This window comes from Anarhichas minor, unplaced genomic scaffold (assembly GCF_050575085.1).
Source record: "Anarhichas minor isolate MPS153535 unplaced genomic scaffold, ASM5057508v1 ptg000015l, whole genome shotgun sequence".
NCBI classification, from domain to species: Eukaryota; Metazoa; Chordata; class Actinopteri; order Perciformes; family Anarhichadidae; genus Anarhichas; species Anarhichas minor.
The window spans coordinates 325953-340000 of record NW_027466461.1 but is presented as its reverse complement, the minus strand read 5'-3'; the positions used below and the strand labels follow the sequence as shown (position 1 = coordinate 340000).

The following is a 14048-nucleotide window of genomic DNA, read 5'->3' as shown; positions in this document are numbered from 1 at the left end:
CTTTTGGAGAGAGAAGTGAAAAAACTTACAGCACAGGGTATTCCCAGGCAGTCTCCCATCCAAGTACTAACCAGGCCCGACTCTGCTTAGCTTCCGAGATCGGACGAGATCGGGCGCGAATAGATTTTTTTTTTTATTTATTTATTATCAAAAATACAAAATTTTTTACAATCAACATTTTACGACTTACTCTTCAATACAAGAACACATGACACTTGTACAAACATAATAACAAAAAATAACCCCTCCACGCTAATACTAACTATAAATTCAAACACTTAACACTTATCCCAACCCATAAGTCAAAAAACAACGAAAATAAACCTCCCCATAACTCAAAGAGACACATACCAATTTTTTACTCATACTCAGACATAATGTAACCAACAAAAATAATCCCCAATGATAATTAGCCATAACACAGATTCTAACCAAAATCTAACACAACCTCTCCACTCTCCCCAATCGCAACAAAGGTGCTACCCTCAATAAACCCCTCCTGAAACTCTTCCTCCTTGACATAGCTATGTAATATGTTTACATCTCTTTTCATAATATTTTTAAACACACTCCATACTTCTACTCTCCTTTTCTCGTAATGCGCTACATTCCTCCTTAGCTTGACTGCAAACCTTGCATGGCTTAGCGTGTAGTTCAACAAGTTGACATTACTTCCTTTCCTTTTAGCAACCGCACCAAACAACCACAGCTCCTTCCACCCTATTTTCTCCACAAATTCCCCTTTCCAACATCTGCTTATCAACTCTTTCACTTTCCCAAAGTACACAGCCAACTCCCCACATTCCACAAACTCATGCAGACATGTCTCCACTTCCACCTGACAGACATCACACTGCTTCCTCACATCCAGATTAAATTGACTTATTATTAGATTGTTAAACACCCTATTGTGACGCAGTAGGAAATCAAAATGCTCACATTCAACACTATTCCATTTCACTCTCAGGTTCAGCCACATCCTTTTTACATCCATATCGGTCATTACTTTTTCCCATACCTTCTCTGCAGCCGGTCTTCTTACCTCTTTCATTCTTAAACATCTGTACATTACTCTCGTTTTCACATTCGCCAGGCTTACTATCCTTTCTCCTTCCCCCACATACATTTCCACCCCTTCTCCTCCACTCCCCACCGCTTCACTCTCAATCATTCTCACCCATTCTCTCGGCATCCCCTTCTTTATCTTCTCCACCACATCCACCGCTGTGCCTAACCACATTTCATCACCCCTTTCTCTCACCTCATCTACCACTACCTGAGCCCTCATGAACCCTGGTACATACTCGTACACTAAATCCCTCACCTTCCTAAAACCTGCTCTCCACATCTCCAAGTTATAAATTGTGCTCCCCTCAAATGTGATTTTGGGATTTAGAAACAATGGTTGCTCCCACACCTTTTACATTTTTGCATTGAAACTGCACATGTTTTACAAACTCTCCCCATGCTCCCAGCATCTCTTTATAGAACTCAGACACCTCACTCAACATACCTTTCTTCAGTTCCATAAATATTCCACTTTCTCCACAACCCCCACATTTATTAATTGCTTCTTTCAGAAACAGCTTCCATACATGATCTTTCTTGTCCTTTACATATCTTGTCATCATTTTCAACCGAAGTGCATTCTTTTTCTTTTCTAAATGAATCAGCTTCAACCCACCATCCTTGTATTCGTTTTCCATCACTTCCCTGGCTATTCTGACACCTCTCCCACCCCAGAGAAACTCACTCACCATTTTCTCTGTCTCCTTTAGCACTCGCTCAGGCACATCCAACACAGTCATTGCATACACAAGTTTGCTCATTATCAGGCCATTCACTACCACCACTTTCCCCTTCAACTTCAACTTCCTAAGTCTCCAAAACCTTAATGTCTTCTTTATGCTATTCATTATCCCTTCATACTGCATGTCTCTCCCTTCTCTGCCTTCAACCCCTAAATTCACCCCTAACACCCTAAAATAGTCCTTCCTCTCTTTCAATACTATATCCTTCCTCCTTTCTCCATTGACTCCAACATACATAATTTCTGACTTTTCTATGTTTAGCTTTGCTCCTGATGCTCTACCATAAACTCCTACACTTTGTAAAACCTCAAGGACACTTTCACTGTCTTGTACTGTTACTGTTGTGTCGTCCGCATACTGGTATAATAGACTCACTTGCCCTCCTGGTAAGTCTATGCCTCTGACCTTTTTATTTTGCTTCAGCAGTGCAGCTAGTGGCTCTGCCGACAGTGAGTACAGCAGGGCCGACAGTGGACACCCTTGTCTAACCGACCTCTCTAATCTGAAATTACCTGTGACTATCCCATTAATTTTGACGCAACTAACAGCTTTATCATACAATCTTTTGATCCATCCTACTAACTGCTGCCCAAACCCTACTTTTCCTAATACTCCATACAGGTATCCATGATCTACCCTATCAAATGCTTTGTTCAAATCTAAACTCATCACTATCCCCCCCTCCCCTCCCTTCATGTGTTCTATTGTGTCCCTAATGCTGCTGATTGTGTCTGCTATATCCCTCCCTGGTATACTGTAAGCCTGCGTGCTTCCCACTATTGTCCCTATCACCCTCTTAATCCTATTTGCTAGCACTCTTGCTAGTATTTTATAGTCACTGTTTAAACAGCTAAGCGGCCTATAGTTTTCAAGTCTATCCCTACTCCCTTTCTTATATATAATACTAACTAACCCTGTCGCCATACTAACTGGCATCTCGTCCTTCTCTTCTATCCATTTAAACAATCTGTCCAACAGTGGCGCTAGTTCCTCTTTAAACTCTATGTAAAACTCTCCCACTAACCCATCTAGCCCTGGACTCTTATTCCTGCCTAACCCTAATATGGCTGCCTCTATTTCACCTATCCTTATCTCTCCTTCGCACATCTCCTTCGCATCTTCGCTCATCTTAGTCTCCATTTTCTCCAGCACATGTTTCATGCACTCTTCATCAACCTCTTCTTTCCTAAATAGTTCACTATAAAATTCTTCTACTCTTCCAACTATCCCTACAAAATCCGTTATCTTTTCTCCATTTTTCCCTTCCACCTGCTCCAAATAATTATTTTTCTGTTTCGCCCTCTCTAAACCTAAAAAGAATGCTGTACATTTCTCTCCCTCAACCACATATCTAGCCCTACTTCTAACTATTGCCCCCATGCATCTCTTCTGTTCTACCTCCTCCAGCTCATTTTTAATTTTATTATACCGTTCTAATGCGTGCCCTACCCCCTGGTCCACCCTCTCTGCTTCTCTAACTAACTCTTCCTTTAGTCTCCTTTCCCTCCCTCTTTCCCTTCTATTCCTATCCCTGCTGTAGCTCATGCTCAAATTCTTTAGCTCCTCCTTCATCTCCTCCCACCATCTCCCCATATCCTCCTCATACATACTCTCATTCTTTCTCACCATTATACATTCTCTCACCTTTTCCTTGTACCTTTCTTCTTTGAGCAACATCCCATTCAGGCACCACACACCTCCCCCCCTCCTCTCACACCCATGCCCTAATCTAAATTTTAGCACCACGTGGTCACTAAGAGTAGTTACCTTGTAATCAATTCCCCCCATTTTACTTGCTAGACTCTCCGTACTCAAAACTAAATCAATCCTACTCTGTTTTAATTCCCCTTTCACCATCTGTCTCCTTGTAAATACGCGCCCTCTTGGGTTCTTTTCCCTCCACACATCTACCAGTCCATTCGCTCTCATTACCTCCTTCAATACTCTTCTTGAGGAGTCGCTTTTGAAACACACACTTGCAGATGCATCCAGCCTTCCACACCACACATTAAAGTCACCCACAATTACACATTCTTTCCCGCACATTCCCGCCATCCTCTCAAAAAACTCCCTTCTCTCCTTTTCCTCATTTGGTGCATACACATTCAACATTTTCAATTTCTTACCCAGGTGTTCAAAAGTAATCCCTATCACTCTCCCATCACCATCATCCTCACATTTCCTCACATTCTCAACCTCTCCCCTTTTAACCAAAATAGCCACTCCCCTAGAATAAATGTCCCCATTGTTTACATACACATCTCCCATCCACTCTCTCTCTAACTCCTTCACACATTTTTCATCCCAGTGTGTCTCCTGCAAACATATGTCAGCCTCACACAACATCAAGGCTTGGTTTCGCCTATAACTAGTCCTAAGACTATTTGCATTAAAAGAAGCAACAGCCACCATTAATAACCAAAACATGTTGTTATTTTTTCAGTGCTTTCTTCCGATTATCAGACCCTTTTATAAGCTCTCCATCCCTTTTCCTCACCCTTTGGCCCTTCTCGATGTCCATGTCTGAGTCCGAGGGTTCACTTAATAGCAGCGGGGAGCCGCAGTTCCCGATGTCTTGAGGAACAAAGCTGTCCAGGGAAGACCCCATCGCCGCCTTTTCCTCAGCCCTCTTTCGCAGCTCGACCTCTGCGCCTTCCAATAGCACTGCCTTCGTTTTCCTCGCAGCCAGTCTCCCCACTCGGGCCTTGCCCGGCTTGGTCTGGACTTGCTCCTTCAGCCTGGCACTGGCTCGTGCCTCTCCCACCTTTAGCTCCGGCTGGCTGGGCACCGGCCTTGGCCCACTCAGATCAATCTGGCTGGACGCCGTCTCCGGCACCTCCACTATTTCAGTTCTCCTCCCTGCATCGGTCATACTCCGTGGCTTCATCACCACGCCTGCTGCTGTCACTGGCTCCACCGCTGCACCTGCCCTTGTCACTGGCTCCACAGCTGCACCTGCCCTTGTCACTGGCTCCACAACTGCACCTGCCTCTTTCGCTGGCGCCATAGCTGCACCTGGCGCTGTCACTGGCTCCACTGCTGCACCTGCCGTTGTCACTGGCTCCACAGTTGCACCTGCTTTCACCGCTGTAGTCTCTGCCATACAGGCTGCAGGCTTCGGCCTCATTACAGCCGTAGTCATCGCCGTTCCCTCTTTGTTCAGCTCGCTCACACAGGTCCCCGCAGCAGCCTCATCATCCTCTTCCTCCTCCATCTCCTCCTCCTCCTCCTCCTCCTCCTCCTCGTCCACGTCCTCCTCCACGGTGCCAGTGCTCGACATACCGTCGTCGCTCTGCACCTCCTCCTCCTCCTCCTCCTCCTCCTCCTCCACAGTCCCCACCATCTCCTCTTCTGTCACCTCCACATGGCACACACAGCTGTCCGGTGCCCGCTTACATCCCTTGCATTTGTTAGTCTTTCGTGTGGAACACTCCCTAGAAAAATGCCCTTGCTCTCCGCAGGTGTAGCATGTGAACTCAGGGCATTCTCTTTGAACATGCCCAGGCTGCATGCAGAGCCTACATATTTTGGTCTGCCTGTCATGAATTACCCGGAAATACTCCGAGCCCAGCACCGTGTTAAATTTTGTAGAATATGGTAGCGAACGAACTCTTTCGTTAAATTTAACTCGTAGAAATCGAGTGCCGTCCGTCACCTTAGAGCCTGGCCACATTCTGCGTCTAATAGGTGACATAGGCGTTACCCCCCAGCTATCCAGTCTCAAAAAGATATCATTGTCTCTGATATAATAGGGCAGATTGAGAAAAGAGACGATGAGCTCGTCGTTAGTGATCTCTCTAGCATGAACCCTCGTTTCCCCAATCTTAAAACCCTCCATCAGTTTTTTCTTACCCGTTATGTTGCTCATTGTGAGTTCAAACTTCTTTTGGCCGAGCACTCTGCACGCCAGTAACTCACCGCACAACCTCTGCACATGTCTGATGAGCTCGATAGCACTCATAGTCTCTCCGCCCTCCATCTCCACATTCACAGTTAGGCTCCGTGAGGACCGTTCCTCCGTTCTTTTAACAGCGTCACTGCTGTCACCATTCTTCGTCAGTTCTTCCACACCTTTGGCACCACCACTGCCCCCGTTCTCCGTCAGTTCTACTGTACCGTTGGCAACACCACGGCCCTCTCCGCCCACCACCAAGCCGCTGGGGTTATCCGTAAGAGTTAAAGTGAGTTCATTCCAGGTCGGGTTTACCGGGTGGTCCGCCATCTTGGGGAAAAAAAAAAAGGACTAAAAGCGCCCCCCAAAAAAAAAACACGGGGGATAGCTCACAAAACACGAAAAAAAACGCTTCCCCCCGCTCAGTGAGACACTGACGGGGGTACTACTGACACAATCAGCTGAGCAAAACCAAAAAATAAACCTTCTCTTAGGGCATGTAAAACAAACAAAAGGAGAGAGAGATAAGAGGAGAAAACAAAGCACAGCCGTGGGCTTCCTCCAAGGAGGAAGTAGCTCTAACCCACAATGCACTCTGGTCTGAAACAGGACAGAGAGGTATGGCCGTAAGCAAGTTTGTCTCCAACACATAGTTCTTTAAAACCTACAACAGTAGGTCAATTTTAAAACGTTAACGAACCTAAACCAGTTCATTAATTAACATTCCAAAAATAAGAAAATATTGATAGATTCTCTCTTCCCTTTTTACCGTTACCCACATCTTTGTATGCATCTTTTCTTCAATCTTGCCTTTTTCTCATATTTCTCAAGTGAAAAAGCAGCAGTATCCTCTGCCTTTTGGAGAGAGAAGTGAAAAACTTACGGCACCCGGTATTCCCAGGCGGTCTCCCATCCAAGTACTAACCAGGCCCGACTCTGCTTAGCTTCCGAGATCGGACGAGATCGGGCGCGAACAGAGGTATGGCCGTAAGCAAGTTTGTCTCCAACACATAGTTCTTTAAAACCTACAACAGTAGGTCAATTTTGAAACGTTAACGAACCTAAACCAGTTCATTAATTAACATTCCAAAAATAAGAAAATATTGATATATTGTTTGATTCTCTTTTCCCTTTTTACCGTGCACAAACGGACTTTCGGGACTCCAGCGCCAACTTTCAAAATGTGTCGTCATGGTTACCTGACCAACCTGGCCGGCCCGAGGCCGCCAGCCCAAAGCAATGGGTGTCAATGACAGCCATAAACAGAGGAAGCCGCTAAAGCCACCAAACTTTGAAAACGGGCGCGAAGGCATGCCAGGAGTGCACAAACGGACTTTCGGGACTCTAGCGCCAACTTTCAAAATGTGTCGTCATGGGTACCTGATCAACCCTGGCCGGCACGAGGCCACCAGCCCAAAGGAATGGGTATCAATGACAGCCATGAACAGAGGAAGCCGCTAAAGCCACCAAACTTCTAAAACGGGCGCAAAGGCATGCCAGGAGTCCACAAACGGACTTTCGGGACTCTAGCGCCAACTTTCAAAATGTGTCGTCATGGGTACCTGACCAACCCTGGCCGGCACAAGGCCACCAGCCCAAAGCAATGGGTATCAATGACAGCCATAAACAGAGGAAGCCGCTAAAGCCACCAAACTTCGGAAACGGGCGTGACGGCATGCCAGGAGTGCACAAACGGACTTTCGGGACTCCAGCGCCAACTTTCAAAATGTGTCGTCATGGTTACCTGACCAACCTGGCCGGCCCGAGGCTGCCAGCCCAAAGCAATGGGTTTCAATGACAGCCATAAACAGAGGAAGCTGCTAAAGCCACCAAACTTTGAAAACGGGCGCGAAGGCATGCCAGGAGTGCACAAACGGACTTTCGGGACTCTAGCGCCAACTTTCAAAATGTGTCGTCATGGGTAACTGACCAAACTGGCCGGCCCGAGGCCGCCAGCCCAAAGCAATGGGTGTCAATGACAGCCATAAACGGAGGAAGCCGCTAAAGCCACCAAACTTCGAAAACGGGCGCGAAGGCATGCCGGGAGTGCACAAACGGACTTTCGGGACTCTAGCGCCAACTTTCAAAATGTGTTGTCATGGGTACCTGACCAACCCTGGCCGGCACGAGGCCACCAGCCCAAAGCAATGGGTATCAATGACAGCCATAAACAGGAAGCCGCTAAAGCCACCAAACTTCGGAAACGGGCGCGACGGCATGCCAGGAGTGTACAAACGGACTTTCGGGACTCCAGCGCCAACTTTCAAAATGTGTCGTCATGGGTACCTGACCAACCCTGGCCGGCACGAGGCCGCCAGCCCAAAGCAATGGGTGTCAATGACAGCCATAAACAGAGGAAGCCGCTAAAGCCACCAAACTTTGAAAACGGGTGCGAAGGCATGCCAGGAGTGCACAAACGGACTTTCGGGACTCTAGCGCCAACTTTCAAAATGTGTCGTCATGGGTACCTGATCAACCCTGGCCGGCACGAGGCCACCAGCCCAAAGGAATGGGTATCAATGACAGCCATGAACAGAGGAAGCCGCTAAAGCCACCAAACTTCTAAAATGGGCACAAAGGCATGCCAGGAGTCCACAAACGGACTTTCGGGACTCTAGCGCCAACTTTCAAAATGTGTCGTCATGGGTACCTGACCAACCCTGGCCGGCACAAGGCCACCAGCCCAAAGCAATGGGTATCAATGACAGCCATAACCAGAGGAAGCCGCTAAAGCCACCAAACTTCGCACACGGGCGCGAAGGCATGCCAGGAGTGCACACATGGACTTTCGGGACTCCAGCGCCAACTTTCAAAATGTGTCTTCATGGGTACCTGGCCGGCCCGAGGCCGCCAGCCCAAAGCAATGGGTGTCAATGACAGCCATAAACAGAGGAAGCCGCTAAAGCCACCAAACTTCGGAAACGGGCGCGACGGCATGCCAGGAGTGCACAAACGGACTTTCGGGACTCCAGTGCCAACTTTCAAAATGTGTCGTCATGGTTACCTGACCAACCTGGCCGGCCCGAGGCCGCCAGCCCAAAGCAATGGGTTTCAATGACAGCCATAAACAGAGGAAGCTGCTAAAGCCACCAAACTTTGAAAACGGGCGCGAAGGCATGCCAGGAGTCCACAAACGGACTTTCGGGACTCTAGCGCCAACTTTCAAAATGTGTCGTCATGGGTACCTGACCAACCCTGGCCGGCACAAGGCCACCAGCCCAAAGCAATGGGTATCAATGACAGCCATAACCAGAGGAAGCCGCTAAAGCCACCAAACTTCGCACACGGGCGCGAAGGCATGCCAGGAGTGCACACATGGACTTTCGGGACTCCAGCACCAACTTTCAAAATGTGTCGTCATGGGTACCTGGCCGGCCCGAGGCCGCCAGCCCAAAGCAATGGGTGTCAATGACAGCCATAAACAGTGGAAGCCGATAAAGCCACCAAACTTCGAAAATGGGCGCGAAGGCATGACAGGAGTGCACAAACGGACTTTCGGGACTCCAGCGCCAACTTTCAAAATGTGTCGTCATGGTTACCTGACCAACCTGGCCGTCCCGAGGCCGCCAGCCCAAAGCAATGGGTGTCAATGACAGCCATAAACAGAGGAAGCCGCTAAAGCCACCAAACTTTGAAAACGGGCGCGAAGGCATGCCAGGAGTGCACAAACGGACTTTCGGGACTCTAGCGCCAACTTTCAAAATGTGTCGTCATGGGTACCTGATCAACCCTGGCCGGCACGAGGCCACCAGCCCAAAGGAATGGGTATCAATGACAGCCATGAACAGAGGAAGCCGCTAAAGCCACCAAACTTCTAAAACGGGCGCAAAGGCATGCCAGGAGTCCACAAACGGACTTTCGGGACTCTAGCGCCAACTTTCAAAATGTGTCGTCATGGGTAGCTGACCAACCCTGGCCGGCACAAGGCCACCAGCCCAAAGCAATGGGTATCAATGACAGCCATAACCAGAGGAAGCCGCTAAAGCCACCAAACTTCGCACACGGGCGCGAAGGCATGCCAGGAGTGCACACATGGACTTTCGGGACTCCAGCGCCAACTTTCAAAATGTGTCGTCATGGGTACCTGGCCGGCCCGAGGCCGCCAGCCCAAAGCAATGGGTGTCAATGACAGCCATAAACAGTGGAAGCCGATAAAGCCACCAAACTTCGAAAACGGGCGCGAAGGCATGCCAGGAGTGCACAAACGGACTTTCGGGACTCCAGCGCCAACTTTCAAAATGTGTCGTCATGGTTACCTGACCAACCTGGCCGTCCCGAGGCCGCCAGCCCAAAGCAATGGGTGTCAATGACAGCCATAAACAGAGGAAGCCGCTAAAGCCACCAAACTTTGAAAACGGGCGCGAAGGCATGCCAGGAGTGCACAAACGGACTTTCGGGACTCTAGCGCCAACTTTCAAAATGTGTCGTCATGGGTAACTGACCAAACTGGCCGGCCCGAGGCCGCCAGCCCAAAGCAATGGGTGTCAATGACAGCCATAAACGGAGGAAGCCGCTAAAGCCACCAAACTTCGAAAACGGGCGCGAAGGCATGCCGGGAGTGCACAAACGGACTTTCGGGACTCTAGCGCCAACTTTCAAAATGTGTTGTCATGGGTACCTGACCAACCCTGGCCGGCACGAGGCCACCAGCCCAAAGCAATGGGTATCAATGACAGCCATAAACAGGAAGCCGCTAAAGCCACCAAACTTCGGAAACGGGCGCGACGGCATGCCAGGAGTGTACAAACGGACTTTCGGGACTCCAGCGCCAACTTTCAAAATGTGTCGTCATGGGTACCTGACCAACCCTGGCCGGCACGAGGCCGCCAGCCCAAAGCAATGGGTGTCAATGACAGCCATAAACAGAGGTAGCCGCTAAAGCCACCAAACTTTGAAAACGGGTGCGAAGGCATGCCAGGAGTGCACAAACGGACTTTCGGGACTCTAGCGCCAACTTTCAAAATGTGTCGTCATGGGTACCTGATCAACCCTGGCCGGCACGAGGCCACCAGCCCAAAGGAATGGGTATCAATGACAGCCATGAACAGAGGAAGCCGCTAAAGCCACCAAACTTCTAAAACGGGCGCAAAGGCATGCCAGGAGTCCACAAACGGACTTTCGGGACTCTAGCGCCAACTTTCAAAATGTGTCGTCATGGGTAGCTGACCAACCCTGGCCGGCACAAGGCCACCAGCCCAAAGCAATGGGTATCAATGACAGCCATAACCAGAGGAAGCCGCTAAAGCCACCAAACTTCGCACACGGGCGCGAAGGCATGCCAGGAGTGCACACATGGACTTTCGGGACTCCAGCGCCAACTTTCAAAATGTGTCGTCATGGGTACCTGGCCGGCCCGAGGCCGCCAGCCCAAAGCAATGGGTGTCAATGACAGCCATAAACAGTGGAAGCCGATAAAGCCACCAAACTTCGAAAACGGGCGCGAAGGCATGCCAGGAGTGCACAAACGGACTTTCGGGACTCCAGCGCCAACTTTCAAAATGTGTCGTCATGGGTACCTGATCAACCCTGGCCGGCACGAGGCCACCAGCCCAAAGCAATGGGTGTCAATGACAGCCATAAACAGAGGAAGCCGCTAAAGCCACCAAACTTCGGAAACGGGCGCGACGGCATGCCAGGAGTGCACAAACGGACTTTCGGGACTCCAGCGCCAACTTTCAAAATGTGTCGTCATGGTTACCTGACCAACCTGGCCGGCCCGAGGCCGCCAGCCCAAAGCAATGGGTTTCAATGACAGCCATAAACAGAGGAAGCTGCTAAAGCCACCAAACTTTGAAAACGGGCGCGAAGGCATGCCAGGAGTCCACAAACGGACTTTCGGGACTCCAGCGCCAACTTTCAAAATGTGTCGTCATGGTTACCTGACCAACCTGGCCGGCCCGAGGCCGCCAGCCCAAAGCAATGGGTGTCAATGACAGCCATAAACGGAGGAAGACGCTAAAGCCACCAAACTTCGAAAACGGGCGCAAAGGCATGCCGGGAGTGCACAAACGGACTTTCGGGACTCTAGCGCCAACTTTCAAAATGTGTCGTCATGGGTACCTGGCCGGCCCGAGGCCGCCAGCCCAAAGCAATGGGTGTCAATGACAACCATAAACAGTGGAAGCCGATAAAGCCACCAAACTTCGGAAACGGGCGTGACGGCATGCCAGGAGTGCACAAACGGACTTTCGGGACTCCAGCGCCTACTTTCAAAATGTGTCGTCATGGGTACCTGACCAACCTGGCCGGCCCGAGGCCGCCAGCCCAAAGCAATGGGTGTCAATGACAGCCATAAACAGAGGAAGCCGCTAAAGCCACCAAACTTCGGAAACGGGCGTGACGGCATGCCAGGAGTGCACAAACGGACTTTCGGGACTCCAGCGCCAACTTTCAAAATGTGTCGTCATGGTTACCTGACCAACCTGGCCGGCCCGAGGCTGCCAGCCCAAAGCAATGGGTTTCAATGACAGCCATAAACAGAGGAAGCTGCTAAAGCCACCAAACTTTGAAAACGGGCGCGAAGGCATGCCAGGAGTGCACAAACGGACTTTCGGGACTCTAGCGCCAACTTTCAAAATGTGTCGTCATGGGTAGCTGACCAACCCTGGCCGGCACAAGGCCACCAGCCCAAAGCAATGGGTATCAATGACAGCCATAACCAGAGGAAGCCGCTAAAGCCACCAAACTTCGCACACGGGCGCGAAGGCATGCCAGGAGTGCACACATGGACTTTCGGGACTCCAGCGCCAACTTTCAAAATGTGTCGTCATGGGTACCTGATCAACCCTGGCCGGCACGAGGCAACCAGCCCAAAGGAATGGGTATCAATGACAGCTATGAACAGAGGAAGCCGCTAAAGCCACCAAACTTCTAAAACGGGCGCAAAGGCATGCCAGGAGTCCACAAACGGACTTTCGGGACTCTAGCGCCAACTTTCAAAATGTGTCGTCATGGGTAACTGACCAAACTGGCCGGCCCGAGGCCGCCAGCCCAAAGCAATGGGTGTCAATGACAGCCATAAACGGAGGAAGCCGCTAAAGCCACCAAACTTCGAAAACGGGCGCGAAGGCATGCCGGGAGTGCACAAACGGACTTTCGGGACTCTAGCGCCAACTTTCAAAATGTGTCGTCATGGGTACCTGACCAACCTGGCCGTCCCGAGGCCGCCAGCCCAAAGCAATGGGTGTCAATGACAGCCATAAACAGAGGAAGCCGCTAAAGCCACCAAACTTTGAAAACGGGCGCGAAGGCATGCCAGGAGTGCACAAACGGACTTTCGGGATTCTAGCGCCAACTTTCAAAATGTGTCGTCATGGGTACCTGATCAACCCTGGCCGGCACGAGGCCACCAGCCCAAAGGAATGGGTATCAATGACAGCCATGAACAGAGGAAGCCGCTAAAGCCACCAAACTTCTAAAACGGGCGCAAAGGCATGCCAGGAGTCCACAAACGGACTTTCGGGACTCTAGCGCCAACTTTCAAAATGTGTCGTCATGGGTAGCTGACCAACCCTGGCCGGCACAAGGCCACCAGCCCAAAGCAATGGGTATCAATGACAGCCATAACCAGAGGAAGCCGCTAAAGCCACCAAACTTCGCACACGGGCGCGAAGGCATGCCAGGAGTGCACACATGGACTTTCGGGACTCCAGCGCCAACTTTCAAAATGTGTCGTCATGGGTACCTGGCCGGCCCGAGGCCGCCAGCCCAAAGCAATGGGTGTCAATGACAACCATAAACAGTGGAAGCCGATAAAGCCACCAAACTTCGGAAACGGGCGTGACGGCATGCCAGGAGTGCACAAAAGAACTTTCGGGACTCCAGCGCCTACTTTCAAAATGTGTCGTCATGGGTACCTGACCAACCTGGCCGGCCCGAGGCCGCCAGCCCAAAGCAATGGGTGTCAATGACAGCCATAAACAGAGGAAGCCGCTAAAGCCACCAAACTTCGGAAACGGGCGTGACGGCATGCCAGGAGTGCACAAACGGACTTTCGGGACTCCAGCGCCAACTTTCAAAATGTGTCGTCATGGTTACCTGACCAACCTGGCCGGCCCGAGGCTGCCAGCCCAAAGCAATGGGTTTCAATGACAGCCATAAACAGAGGAAGCTGCTAAAGCCACCAAACTTTGAAAACGGGCGCGAAGGCATGCCAGGAGTGCACAAACGGACTTTCGGGACTCTAGCGCCAACTTTCAAAATGTGTCGTCATGGGTACCTGATCAACCCTGGCCGGCACGAGGCAACCAGCCCAAAGGAATGGGTATCAATGACAGCTATGAACAGAGGAAGCCGCTAAAGCCACCAAACTTCTAAAACGGGCGCAAAGGCATGCCAGGAGTCCA

The 14048-nt window shown here is 50.4% G+C and overlaps 1 non-coding gene across 1 annotated transcript; it reads right to left on the bottom strand.

Annotated features, from left to right (window-relative positions):
• Positions 1-6579: 6579 nt before the first annotated feature.
• LOC142950332 (5S ribosomal RNA) lies at positions 6580-6696 on the bottom strand. The gene has a single exon (XR_012954257.1). It is a non-coding gene; the product is annotated as a 5S ribosomal RNA (ribosomal RNA).
• Positions 6697-14048: the final 7352 nt, after the last annotated feature.